This window comes from Nyctibius grandis, chromosome Z, assembly GCF_013368605.1.
Source record: "Nyctibius grandis isolate bNycGra1 chromosome Z, bNycGra1.pri, whole genome shotgun sequence".
NCBI lineage: Eukaryota > Metazoa > Chordata > Aves > Nyctibiiformes > Nyctibiidae > Nyctibius > Nyctibius grandis.
Window position 1 is genome coordinate 71,654,291 of NC_090695.1, and position 6,683 is coordinate 71,660,973.

Below are 6,683 nucleotides of genomic sequence, written 5' to 3' on the forward strand. Positions count from 1 at the left end.
TATGGGTTGGCCTGACCCTAGCAACACTGTGCCTTCCAGAGCTGAGTTTGCTCCATAGAGGAGCTCTTGTCTCAGTGTGAAACCAATCACAGCGTGAATGCAGGCAGGGCCTAATGTTATGGAGACTTTGACTACTGGGGACCCCTGTGTCTTCTGATCATCTCACAATTGGCCAGGATGACTGTGTGGCCATCTCTCTCTGCCTCACAGTTACGGTCTTCCTGTGCTGGGCTTCTAGTTTGATATCTCTGTCTCTGACTCCCATTCATAATGGGAAGGAGAAGGACTTTTCTGTAAGAGTTTCCAATATTGAAGGTGTTTGACCCGTGGAATATGGCACTCTGGGGGTGAACCTGCAAACCACTTGGACTAAGTCACACAAGATGGCTTGATATTCTTTAGAAAAAAAATTAATTTCCTCTGAACCAAGGAGCTGGCCTCCATGGGCCTAGCACACGGAGATGCCCTGCCTGTCTCTGTGAATGAGGTCTGATAGCTTTCTTTCTCCCCTGCCTCCCAGGCTCGCCCATCCCCTGGGCTGGATGCCCTGCCTGTGCTGCTTGGTCCTCCACAGACCCAGGATAAGTCAAGTGTTTCAGATAAATACAACTTCTTTTCCCTAACATGGTGCCAGATCCTGCTGCCCTGCTTTCTTGCTGAGTGGTGCTTCATTCCAGGTGTGCCCACAGTGCTGGCACTGATGGCATGCAGCAGACCCTGCTGTAAGGGGTGGCTCTGCTCTACGTTTTTAGATTGACCTTGAACCCAAGCCCACTCAGTGGATGATGCCTCCTTTGCAACCTCTTGTGGTATATAGTTGGCAGTGCTTGCAAAGGAAGGGAAAAGAAGCATTTGTAGCCTGTACTGTTCTCAGCCAGGTGTGCTGTAGCCAAGATCACAGACTCCACTGGAAACAGCACCAGCCTCTATTCACCTGGGACACGTGGTCTGCCTCAGCTCTGCCTTAGGCACAACTGGACAAATCAGCCAGTTTCAAAGAATTAAAAAAGTCTGAGTTGGGAGAGAGCTGTGGAGGCCAACCACACAGTATGGAAGTAATCAAAGTGGAAATGAGATTTGGGAAGAGTGGATAGATGGCCAAGAGTGAGGTGTGAGGTGGATCCCATGACAGTGAGGTGCATCTCACTGACAGCTGCACACACACTGGAAGTATGGGACGAGAAGAAAATGTTACTGGAGTCTTGCCACAGTATCTCAAAAAAACGCGCTGGTTTTAAAATGATGCCACCGAGCTAGAGAAGCTCAAGGCAGAAGGGTTTTTCTTTACAGATGATATTGCTAATCTAATTTACTCATACTGTTATGTGCATGAGTGCCCACAAATACGGATTTTTGCTACTGTTAACAGACTTTTGAAAGGCATTATCTTTGAAATCAAGACCATGGAAACTAGAAGTATACTTAAAATTATATTTTTCCTAGAGCCTTTTGCAACAGCTTAAAAATCTTTTCTTCCATCCTGCCCTTATGTTTTTTTAAAAAAGGCATTTGAAACATGCATTATTAGACCAAACCATAGCCTGACATATGTCTACAGTATATAAATAAACATTGGTCTATGTGGTATATAATGACCTGTTAAAAAATAAACTTCTCTGAGGAAGACATAAGGACCAAGCTGTTGTCCGTGATGGGAAATTCTGAAAACAATTTCTAATTGCAATCAGAAGGGAAGGACATCTCAAGGTTGCTAGAAGTTTCTCTTCTGTTGTGTCTTCACGAGCTCTTGGTTTTGCTCCACATGTGTATTTGCTGACGGCCATTTCCTCTGGTCATACTGCCAACCAGTCACTTGTGGCCGTTCTTCACTAAAACGTGGTGGATGCAGGAATATCTGCAAGGCCAGCACAGACCTGCAGCTTGGAGTCAAGCTAGCATGTCCTCATGGGCCCCACTTCCTTTCTGCTCCACAAACCTTAGGGCTGCTGACAAGCACTGAACTCGTGTCAGAAGATGCCAGCTGGGCCCAGAGGTTAGCTTAGCCCTACGCAAGTCCCTCGGGCCTCTGCAAGACCTGCAGTGTCACTCAGTGCTGGGGTGTTTTGAACAGTGGTCATCCCTGCATGAAGTGCACACGGATCATTTGTGCTGCCACGGCAAATGGTCGGGGTTGGAAGACAGTTTGTTGTGGTTGCGCAGCCCACAGGCTCCCTCTGCCTGTGCTGGCGCCTGTGGATAAAACAGGTGTCTTTCCACCCCAGAGTCAGCCTTTGCTGGGCTTTGCTACATGCATAACATTACTTGTTAAATTAAGCCTTCTGTCTCTGCATTAATCTAAACCTTGGGATACCAGCTTCAGCCCTACAAAGGGTGGTTTCGATCCCTCCGTGCCCCGCGAATGTGCAATTAATCTGCAGATCACCTTATTGCAGGACTTTGAGGCCGCCAAGAGTTTATATGGTTTTGAGAGGACAAATTGGTGAAGGGTGGCCAAACACACAGAAAGCCACTGCTGGCTTGGTAAGTCCTTGAGCTGCAAATAGGTAGAGGCCTGGAGGCTTCCCGTTACCCCTTTTGGGCCCTGGGGGGTACTGGGCTGGAAGGATCTTTGGTCTGAACCACCATTACCTCCATATGCTGCAGCTAAGCCCCTGCATGCCAAAGTGCTAGTGCACAGCAAAGACACTCGATCAGCTCCTGTAGCCTGGTACGCTGCCCCGGAAAGAGGCATTCCCGGGGCAGTTGTTTCTGTGTTGGGTTAATGTTTAATCCCAAGCTCGAGCTGCTCACTCAGGGTGAAGGAGAGAGCTACAGGACAAGACATTGCCCATGAGCGGGAAGAAACAACACTCTGTAGCAGGAGCTACGCCACAGAGCTGAGGTTCTCTTCCAGCTCGCAGGCTGGGCAACCTCCTGCCACCATCACAGACAGGAGACCTGGGGCTGGCTCTCTTCCCATTTAAGAGCTCACTTTGGTGGCCTGAGCCAAAGCTGGGACTTCTCCAGCCGTTTCTCAGTGCTAAGAGCTCCTCTACAGAACATCAGCTCTGTCTGGCCTAGGGACATGCCAGGTGCAAGAAGACAAACCACTTTGCCACACCAGGGCCACAGCGGTGTAGCTGATGTAATTTAATGCCTTCTGAGGTAATTTAACCCCTTTCCTGGAGTCCAGTGAGAGGCTGAGAGCTGCGCTGAGACCCTAAATCATGAGAATACCCCTGAGCACTTTCTGCTCAGCCTCAGGAGCTCTCTAGAGAGGAAAACGTCACAGCAGGTTAGTCAGTGGAAGAGGCGATATCACTAGAGGTGGCAAGCACGTTTGGGGTAAGGGGTCTCCTCTCCTGCTGCAGCCAGATGTTTGCTTTAGGCGCGTGGTCCGCTACCAGTGAGACAAAGTCCCTGTTTCTTCTGGTTATTAACTGATGGCTTCCTTCCAAGTGCGAAGTCTGGCTTTGAGATTCCAGCGGGTGGATCAGTATCTGCTCTGGTTTTAAGCTTAATTTTCATAATACAGAACCTCTTTGGCATGTTCTGGTGTCAAGCTGGTAGGAAGCTTTGAGACTTGAGGCAACATCCAAGGTAAGTAAAATTAAATTTCAAGGTCCCTTGGGAAAAAATAGTACTCAGCCCAACATCACAGCCCCCTGCTGAAAATTATACCTTTATTTTTTCTTTTATGAAGTTATTCTGTTAGTACTGAAGTATTGTTTATGGCAGCATTTTGCAGGGAGGAAAAGTTCCAAAAGGGAGCTAAAACCAACTGATTTCTTCTGCTTCATCTTCTGATAATTTAACATTTTTCAGTGTGATAAAAGCTCCTGCACATTGAGGGGGAATACCGATGCCACAGACTCTGAAAAGACTTCCATTTTTGACCCTGCCGTCACAATGGCATTTTAAATCAGTCCCCGAAGCTGGTGGGTGTTGCATGGGCCCAGCTTTCACCTTACGCCTCTGTACTACCCGCCCCCATATGTGTGGCACAGTCAGTGACCTTGAACTTCGCAGGGCTAGAAATATTTACAGCAGGAGAGGTGGGAACTGGGGAAGTTCTTGTTAAATGTGATGCTAATTGGGTGTGACTAATTAGTGGCTTCCTCCATGTTGCTCCATCCAAACATGCCAGGCCCCTTGTCCTCAGCGGAGTGGGATGAAGCAGAGTACAGTGCTGGCTGCAGCACCACCTCTTCAGTGCAGATGTACTGTTCTGTGTGCCGGTATAACATAGCCTTGAACTAAATCTACTTGAAGATGGTGCATCTGCAAACTGGTTGTGCCCTTCCGAGGGTTGCAAGGCATATCTCCAAGCAGGAAGCTGTTTTCCTTCTGTCTCATCTCATCCACTTCTGCAACTGCTCCCTGCAAGGCAGGACTCTGTTCCCTGGGAGCCGCCCCCAGCTAGGTGAGAGGTGCTTTATCCGTAGCTGCGCAGGTACCACAAATGCAGCCAGGCTGATGTAGCTCCTGCAACGCAGAGCAGCCACAACAAGTGCTGGCTCTGCTCTCCCCAGTGGCTTGATGCAGGTTGCAGTGCTGCACGCGGTTTCTGGCTAGCAGTGGGCCAGTGGCAGTGTTTGATTGTGCTGCTGTCAGGCTCCCCTCCATAATGAACTCTGCTGCCTGTGGTGGTAGCTTTCTGCTTTTCATTAATTTGCACAGGCTGGGAAGAGGTGACACTAGCCTGCCTCTGGCCCGATTTCTGGCAGGGGGATGGCAGAGAGTTACAGGGCACATTGCTCCAACTTCTGCTGTTGGATCCCAAGAGAAAGCACTAACAACAGGGTTTTCTTTGGGGCTGCTGGAGGCCCTTTACACAGCAGGACAAGTGTTGTGTGGGGGTATTCTCTGCCACAAGCCACCTCTGTGGACACAGGCTGTCAGCAGCAGTTGCTCAGCCAGGCCCTTGCTGTTGGATGACCAGTTGAAAAGTCCCAGGAAAGACGACAGAGAGTAGAGTTCACCCCAATCACCAAGGACACCCCAGGACAGACACCAGACCCAGCCACCCAGTCTTAGACTGCAAAGGGAAATGGGCAGCAAAACCATTCACTTTCTCAGCACCTAAAACAGCTCTGAGGAATGGCACTCACGGACGACTAGCATAGCTAGATGCCTGCAGTGGACAGGGCTGCAGGCAGTAGAAATGTTTCCCACCAATAACCTCAAACAAAGACATCTTTGTCCCCCCGTCAGTGCTGCATGCAATCTTCTACAGCTCAATCAGGGCTGAAACACAGCATGTGTGAAAGAAAGCACTGGAGATCATCCGTGCATCAGCACCTGACCTGCCTTGTACTTCTCCATGATGCAGGTGTGAGCACATGCTGCGAAAAGTCCTGAGGGGTTCCAGAAGTCATCTCAATTCCTGTTTGAAGGGTAGGTCCAGAACAGGTGCTGCACAAGCAGCCACGATTCATGTCCATGGCTGGATTGCTTCCTGTGCTTCATCCATGGACAACAGCCGTGTATCTGCTCGACTGCCTCAGTCTCCTGCGTTGTCCCAGCCTGGCACCTGGCAGCAAGGCATGGAGATCACTCTTGGGGTCGCTGGTTACTTCTGAAATTCTGCTCAACTCCCTCAAAGGATTCAGTGGGACTGCTCTTGTCAAGGGCCTGCTTTTCTTTCCCCAAAACGACTTCAGCTGCCCTGAGGGACTGACAGACTCCCGTCTCACTGCCACAGAATCAAAGCTGAGACACCTGAACTGCAGCATCTCACTGGTGGAGGACACCCAGTTTCACAGTCTTGTCACACCCACTGGCTCAGCCCAGAGCTGCCACTGCTACCCACAGACTGGTGGGACTGGAGCATGAAGATGAGCTAACTGTCTCAGGCTCTGTTCAGACCGGACCAGGGTGGTGTTAGCTGAGTGGGTGACCTGGCCAAGGAAATCTCCTCTGCCCTTTGATCTTGGGCATTGCTGTCTACTTGCTAAGTTCCTCATCCAGAGTACCAGGTGGGCTTGTAGTGCTGCCAAGGTACCAGCTACCTCCAAAGTCTGGCACACTAATATGTGTTGCAGGGTTGTGTGGAGTGTTCAGGGTGCAGTGCCCAGTAGCTGGTGGTCACACGGAGGATAAGGGAACATGCTGCCATGTCCTCAGCAGCTCTGTGAGCTCAGTCAAGGCCTGCGGGTACCCTCTGTGCAGATGATGGCAAAGTCCTGATGCAGTCAGGATGATCTCCTAGAAAAGCGTACCCAGCCCTCACCAGGTACCTACCTCCAGTCACAGACCTGGGGGGACCTACCTGCAGTGGTGATGGTGACGGGGAACTGTGCACGTCGGCCGAGGCGGGGTGGCTCCCGAGCTCAGGGAAAGGAGAGGTGCTTGAGCACTTTGTTGTGGTTATGGAGCGGCTCTCCCCACGACAGGAGCAAGAGCAAACCCCACGCTTCCCACGGCAGATCGCGCCCAGGGTTTGTGCACAGCCACGCCGCCGGACCGCACCGGACCGGACCGCACCGGACCAGACCTCCCCGGGAAGGCGCTCCGGAGCTCTGCGGGCCCCGGCTGCCGCATCAGGGGGCGGCGGGCAGCCCCCGAGCCCCGCCGGCACTTCCCGGCTGCGGGGCGCGGCGTGGGGGGCGGGCAGGGGCGGGGCCCGCGGGCGGGCGGGCCGGGCTGGGCTGACACGGCTCGAAACGGCGCGGCGCGGCTACCGTGAGCACTGCCTGCACGCTGCTGGACCCCCGCCGCCAGCGCCAAGGTATGAGGCCGGG